We start from the raw sequence: 7500 nt of genomic DNA on the forward strand, positions 1-7500 counted from the left end.
ATCAGATGAAGAGGTGTTAAGGGGTTTAGAGCCATTAGGGAACAGGTGAAGAGTTGTTAAGGGGTTTAGAGCCAGGGGGGAACAGATGAAGAGGTGTTAAGGGGTTTAGAGCCAGGGGGGAACAGATGAAGAGGTGTTAAGGGGTTTAGAGCCAGGGGGGAACAGATGAAGAGGTGTTAATGGGTCTAGAGCCAGGGGGAACAGGTGAAGAGGTGTAAGGGGTTTAGAGCCATTAGGGAACAGATGAAGAGGTGTTAAGGGGTTTAGAGCCATTAGGGAACAGATGAAGAGGTGTTAATGGGTCTAGAGCCAGGGGGGAACAGGTAAAGAGGTGTAAGGGGTTTAGAGCCATTAGGGAACAGATGAAGAGGTGTTAATGGGTCTAGAGCCAGGGGGGAACAGGTGAAGAGGTGTAAGGGGTCTAGAGCCATTAGGGAACAGATGAAGAGGTGTTAAGGGGTTTAGAGGCGGGGGGAAACACACACACACCCACACACACACACTCAGGGCACAGGAAGAGTAGCAAGAGAGGGTAAAAGGAAGCCATGGGAGGAAGAAAGAGAAAAGGAAAGTGCAAGACAACCAAACCACTGCTACTGAAATAGGCCGACTGCACCTAAATAACATGTTGGACCAATTGAACTTTGCACTTTAACATGTACATTCACATGCTGTACAAACAATAGTAAGCACGTATAAACATGAAGGCAGCCGTCATACCGCTCAAGAAAGAGACGCGTTCTGTCCTAGAGATGAACGTACTTTGGTGCGAAAAGTGCAAGTCAATCCCAGAACAACAGCAAAGGACCTTGTGAAGATGCTGGAGGAAACAGGTACAAAAGTATCTATATCCACAGTGAAACGAGTCCTAGATCGACATAACCTGAAAGGCCACTCAGCAAGGAAGAAGCCACTGCTCCAAAACCACCATAAAAAAGCCAGACTACCGTTTGCAACTGCACATGAGGACAAAGATCGTACCTTTTGGAGAAATGTCCTCTGGTCTGACGAAACAAAAATAGAACTGTTTGGCCTTAATAACCATTGTTATGTTTGGAGGTAAAAGGTGTATTTGCAAGCCGAAGACACCATCCCAACTGTGAAGCACGGGGGTGGCAGCATCATGTACTTTGCTGCAGGAGGGACTGGTGCACTTCACAAAATAGATGTCATCATGAGGAATGGAAAATTATGTGCATATATTGAAGCAACATCTCAAGACATCAGTCAGGAAGTTAAAGCTTGGCTGCAAATGGGTCTTCCAAATGGACAATGACCACAAGCATACTTCCAAAGTTGTGGCAAAATGGCTTAAGGACAAGAAAGTCAAGGTATTGGAGTGGCCATCACAAATCCCTTACCTCAATTCTATAGAAAATGTGTGGGCAGAACTGAAAAAGCGTGTGCGAGCAAAGAGGCCTACAAACCTGACTCAGTTACACCATCTCTGTCAGGAGGAATGGGACAAAATTCACCCAACTTATTGTGGGAAGCTTGTGGAAGGCTACCCAAAACGTTTGACCTAAGTTTAACAATTTAAAGGCAATGTTACCAAATACCAATTTAGCAGCCTTGTTTATGTAAACTTCTGACCCACTGGGAATGTGATGAAAGAAATTAAAGCTGAAATAAATCACTCTCTACTGTTATTCTGACATTTCACATTCTTAAAATAAAGTCGTGATCCTAACTGACCTAAGACATTGCTACTAGGATTAAATGTCAGGAATTATGAAAAACTGAGCTTAAATGTATTTGGCTAAGGTGTATGTAAACTTCCAACTTCAACTCTATGTGTCAGTGTGTGGGTAGAGTCCAGTGTGTGTGCATAGAGTCAGTGCAAGAGAGTCAGTGGGTCAATGCTTGTATTCCTGGTAGCCATTTGCCAAGATATTTATCAGTCTTGTTTTGAAGTCTTAGGGGGTAGGATCTGTTCAGGGTCCTGTTGGATCCAGACTTGGTGCATTCGTACCGCTTGCCACACAGTAGCAGAGAGTCTGTGGCTTGGGTGGCTGGAGTCTTTGGAAAAAAATGTGGGCCAACCTTTGACACTGCCTGGTATAGAGGTCCTGGATGACAGGGAGCTCGTCCCCAGAAATGCTGTACTGGGCCGTACACACACACCTGTAGCGCCTTGCAGTCGAATGCCAAGCAGTTGCCATACCAGTTGCCATACCAAGGGGTGATGCAGCCAGTCAAAATGCTCTCGATTGTGCAGCTGTATACATGTTTGACGAGCTAAGGGCCCATGGCAAATCTTTTCAGCCTACTGAGGGAGAAGAGGCTTTATCGTGCCCTCTTCACAACTGTGTTGGTGTGTTTGGAACATGATAGGTCCTTAGTGATGTGGACACCGAGGAACTTCAAGCTTTCGACCCGCTCCACCACAGCCTCGTCGATGTGAATGGTCGGCCTTCCGTTTCCTGTAGTCCACGATCAGCTCCTTTGCCTTACTGTTGTCCTGGCACCAAACTACCAGGTCTCTGACCTCCTCCCTATAAGCTGTCTCATAGTCGTCAGTGATCAGGAGTGGGACCAGGGTGTCTGGGATGACACCCTGGTCCCTATGTTAGTTGCTTGTGTCAGCAGAGTTCTCATTATAGCTTCATGGTCGTTATTCGTTTTGTATAGTTTGTATTCAGTGTTCAGTGCTTGCTTTAATTAAAAAATAATCATGAACACATACAACGCTGCATTTTGGTCTGCTCCTTACGACGATCGTGGCAACTGTATATTATCCGTGTTGTCGTTCAACCACAACACGGGGAAACATAAGATATTACAGGTTTCATGTCCCGTTGGTAGGATAGTCTCAAACGGAGCTCATCCAGTTTATTCTCAAGTGATTGCACGTTGGCCAGTAGAACAGATGGTAGAGGCAGGTTACCCACTTGCCAACGAATTCTCAGAAGCACCCCGATCTTCGACCTCTGTACCTCTTTTCTTCATGCGAATGACGGGGATTTGGGGATGATCTCGGAGAAACAGTATATACTTTGCGTCGGACTCATTAAACATAAAATCTTTGTCCAGTTCGAGGAAATCACTATTCTGATATCCAGAAGCTCTTTTCGGTCATAAGAGATTGTAGCAGCAACATTATGTACAAAATAAGATACAAACAATGTGGAAAAGCACACCAAATAGCACAGTTGGTTAGGAGCCCTTAAAACGACAGCCGTTATCGTTGTTCTGAAGTTCAGAAGACCTTTTTTGGTCATAGGAAACGATGGCGGAAACATTATACACGAAAAAGGTTAAGATCAGCCCAAAAAAACACACAAAACAGCAGAATTAGTCAGGAGCCGTAAAACGGCTGCTATACATCTCAGCTCAATTATTTCTAGAATGCGCCATTCAGCCTAATTCTGACATTTCTATGAAATTTCACATAACTAGCCTACTTTGCTAGTAAATAGCTATTGCTATCTGTTGTTATGTTGTTTTTAAATATGTTATTTTGCCTGTATGTACAATACCAGTCAACAGTTTGGACACACCTACTCATTCAAGGGTTTTTCTTTATTTTTTGTATTTTCTGCATTGTGGAATAATAGTGAAGACATCAAAACTTTGAAATAACACATATGGAATCATGTAGTAACCAAAAAAGTGTTAAACAAATGTAATTATATTTATATTTGAGATTCTTCTAAGTAGCCACCCTTTGCCTTGATGACAGCTTTACACTCTCTTGGCATTCTCTCATCCAGCTTAATGAGGTAGTCATCTGGAATTTCAATTAATAGGTGTGCCTTGTTAAAAGTTAATTTGTGGAATTTCTTTCCTTCTTAATGCGTTTCAGTTGTTTTTTAATTAACAAGGTAGGGGTGGGTATACAGAAGATAGCCCTATTTGGTAAAAGACCAAGTCCATATTATGGCAAGAACAGCTCAAATAAACAATGAGAACCGACAGCCCATCATTACTTTAAGACATGAAAGTCAGTCAATACGGAAAATGTGAAGAACTTAGAACGTTTCTTCAAGTCCCAAAAACCATCAGGCGCTATGATGAAACTGGCTCTCATGAGGACCGACACAGGAAAGGAGTTACCAGCCTTAGAAATTGCAGACCCAGAGTCACCTCTGCTGCAGAGGATAAGTTCATTAGAGTTACCAGCCCAAATAAATGCTTCACAGAGTTCAATTATCAGACACATCTCAACATCAACTGTTCAAAGGAGACTGCGTGAGCCTTCGTGGTCGAATTGCTGCAAAGAAACCACTACTACAGGACACCAATAAGAAGAAGAGACTTGCTTGGGCCAAGAAACACGAGCAATGGATATTAGACCGGTGGAAATCTGTCCTTTGGTCTGATGAGTACAAATTTGAGATTTTTGGTTTCAACCGCTCTGTATTTGTGAGACTCGGAGTAGGTGAACGGATGATCTCCACATGTGTGGTTCCCATTGTGAAGCATAGAGGAGGAGGTGTGATAGTGTGGGGGTGCTTTGCTGGTGACACTGTCAGTGATTTATTTAGAATTCAAGGCACATTTAACCAGCAAGGCTACCACAGCATTCTGCAGTGATACGCCATCCCATCTGCTTTGCGCTTAGTGGGACTATCATTTGTTTTTCAACAGGACACTGATCCAGCATAAATTCAGGCGGTCTATGGGCTATTTGACCAAGAAGGAGAGTGATGGAGTTCTGCATCAGATGACCTGGCCTCCACAATCACCTGACCTCAACCCAATTGAGATGGTATGGGATGAATTGGACCGCAGAGTGAAGGAAAAGCAGCCAAAAAGTGCTCAGCATATGTGGGAACTCCTTCAAAAGCGTTACAGGTGAAGATGGTTGAGAGAATGCCAGGAGTGTGCAAAGCTGTGATCAAGAAAAGGGTGGCTACTTTAAATAATCTAAAACACTTTTTTGGTTACTACATGATTCCATATGAGTTATTTCATAGTTTTGATGTCTTCACTATTATTTTACAATGAAGAAAAAAGAAAAAAAAAGAAAGAAAGACCCTTGAATGAGTAAGTGTGGCAGTTTATGTATATTTGTAAACAACATCTGGTGCACGAAATCTAAAGAAGCCTCAAGGTTTTGCTCACCTGAGGTACAGTATCTCATGATAAGCTGTGGACCACACTGTTTACCAAGAGAGTTCTCATCTATATTCTTCGTAACTGTCTATTTAACACCAGAAAATGATGCTGGCACTAAGACCGCACTGAATGAGCTGTATACGGCCATAAACAAAAAGGAAAACGCTCATCCAGAGGTGGCGCTCCTAGTGCCCGGGGACTTGAATGCAGGGAAACTTAAATCCATCTTTCCTCATTTCTACTAGCATGTTAAATGTGCAACCAGAGGGGAAAAAACTCTAGACCTCCTTTACTCTACACACAAAGACGCGAACAAAGCACAAATCTGACCATTATTCTGTCCTCCTAAATCCTGTTTACAAGCAAACACTAAAGCATGAAGAACCAGTGACTCATTAAATAAAAAAGTGGTCAGATGAAGCAGATGCTAAGCTGCAGGACTGTTTTGCTAATACAGACTGGAATATGTTCCCGGATTCTTCCGATGGCATTGAGGAGTACACCATGTCAGTCACTGGCTTCATCAATAAGTGCATTGATGACATCATCCCCACAGTGACTGTACGTACATACCCCAACTAGAAGCCAAGGATTAAAAGCAACATTCGCACTGAGCTAAAGGGTAGAGCTGCCACTGTCAAGGAGCGGGATTCTAACCCGGAAGCTTATAAGAAACCATCAAACAGGCAAAGCGTCAATACAGGACTAAGATTAAATCGTACTACACCGGCTTCCATGCTCATCAGATGTAGCAGGGCTTGCAAACAGACTACAAGGGGAAGCACAGCCACGAGCTGCCCAGTGACACGAGCATACCGGGTGAGCTTAATTACTTCTATCCTCGCCTCAATGCAAGTACTACTGAAACATGCATGAGAGCATCAGCTGTTCCAGATGACTGTGTGATCACGTTCTCCATAGCCGATGTGAGTAAGACCTTTAAACAGGTTAACATTCACAAGACTGCAGGGCCAGATGGATTACCAGGACGTGTACTCTGAGCATGCGCTAACCAACTGGCAAGTGTCTTCACTGACATTTTCAACCGGTCCCTGACTGAGTCGGTAATACCAACATGTTTCAAGCAGACCACCATAGTCCCTGTGCCCAAGAATACTTAGGTAACCTGCCTTAATGACTACCGACCCCTAGCACTCACGTCTGTAGCCATGAAGTGCTTTGAAAGGCTGGTCACGGCTCACATCAACACCATTATCTCAGAAACCCTAGACACACGCCAATTTGCATACCGCCCCAACAGATCCAAAGTTGATGCAATTTCTATTGCACTCCACACTGCCCCTTCCCACCTGGACAAAAGAGCACATACGTGAGAATGCTATTCATTGACTATACTCAGTGTTCAACACCATAGTGCCCTCAAAGCTCATCACTAAGCTAAGAACCCTGGAACTAAACAACTCCCTCTGCAACTGGATCCTGGACTTCCTGACGGACCGCACCCAGGTGGTAAGGGGAGGTAACAACACATCCACCACCAGATCCTTAACACGGTTGTCCATCAGGGGTGCATGCTCAGCCCCCTCATGTACTCCCTGTTCATTCATGACTGCATGGCCAGGCACGACTCCAACACCATCATTAACTTTGCCGATGACACAACAGTTGTAGGCCTGAACACCGACAACGATGAGACAGCCTATAGGGAGGAGGTCAGAGACCTGACCTAACCTCTCCCTCAACGTGATCAAGATAAAGGAGATGATTGTGGACTACAGGAAAAGGAGGACTGAGCTAGCCCCCATTCTCATCGATGGGGCTGTAGTGGAGCAGGTTGAGAGCTTCAAGTTCCTTGGTGTCCACATCACCAACAAACTATCATGGTCCAAGCACACCAAATCAGATCCTCAAAAAGTTCTACGGCTGCACCATCGAGAGTTGCATCACTGCCTGGTATGGCAACTGCTCCGCCTTCGACCGCAAGGCACTACAGAGAGTAGTGCGTACGGTCCAGTACATCACTGTGGCCAAACTTCTTGCCATCCAGACCTCTATACCAGGTGGTGTCAGTGGAAGGCCCTAAAAATTGTCAAAGACTCCAGCCAGCCTAGTCATAGACTGTTCTTTGTGCCAAAGCACGGCAAGCAATACCGGAACACCAAATCTAGGTCCAAATGGCTTCTTAACAGCTTCTACCCCTAATCCATAAGACTCTTGAATAGCTAATCAAATGGCTACCCAGACTATTTGCATGCCCCGCTTCTTTTATGCTGCTTCTCCTCTCTGTTTATTATCTGTGCATAGTCACTTTAACTCTACCTACATGTACATATTACCTCAATTACCTCGACTAACCGGTGCCCCCGCACATTGACTCTGTACCGGCACCCCCTGTATATTACCTCGTTATTGTTATTTTCCTGCTACTCTTTAATTACTTGTTAGTTTTAATTTTTTTTACCTATATATTTTTTACTT

At 44.2% G+C, this 7500-nt stretch overlaps 1 protein-coding gene across 3 annotated transcripts in view; it reads left to right on the forward strand.

Annotated features, from left to right (window-relative positions):
- LOC110487940 (collagen alpha-1(XVI) chain) overlaps window positions 1–7500 on the forward strand; it is a 150747-nt gene that overhangs the window by 96559 nt on the left and 46688 nt on the right. The gene's annotated exons all lie outside the window — the stretch shown is intronic.

The sequence above is a fragment of the Oncorhynchus mykiss genome, chromosome 32 (genome assembly GCF_013265735.2).
Source record: "Oncorhynchus mykiss isolate Arlee chromosome 32, USDA_OmykA_1.1, whole genome shotgun sequence".
NCBI classification, from domain to species: domain Eukaryota; kingdom Metazoa; phylum Chordata; class Actinopteri; order Salmoniformes; family Salmonidae; genus Oncorhynchus; species Oncorhynchus mykiss.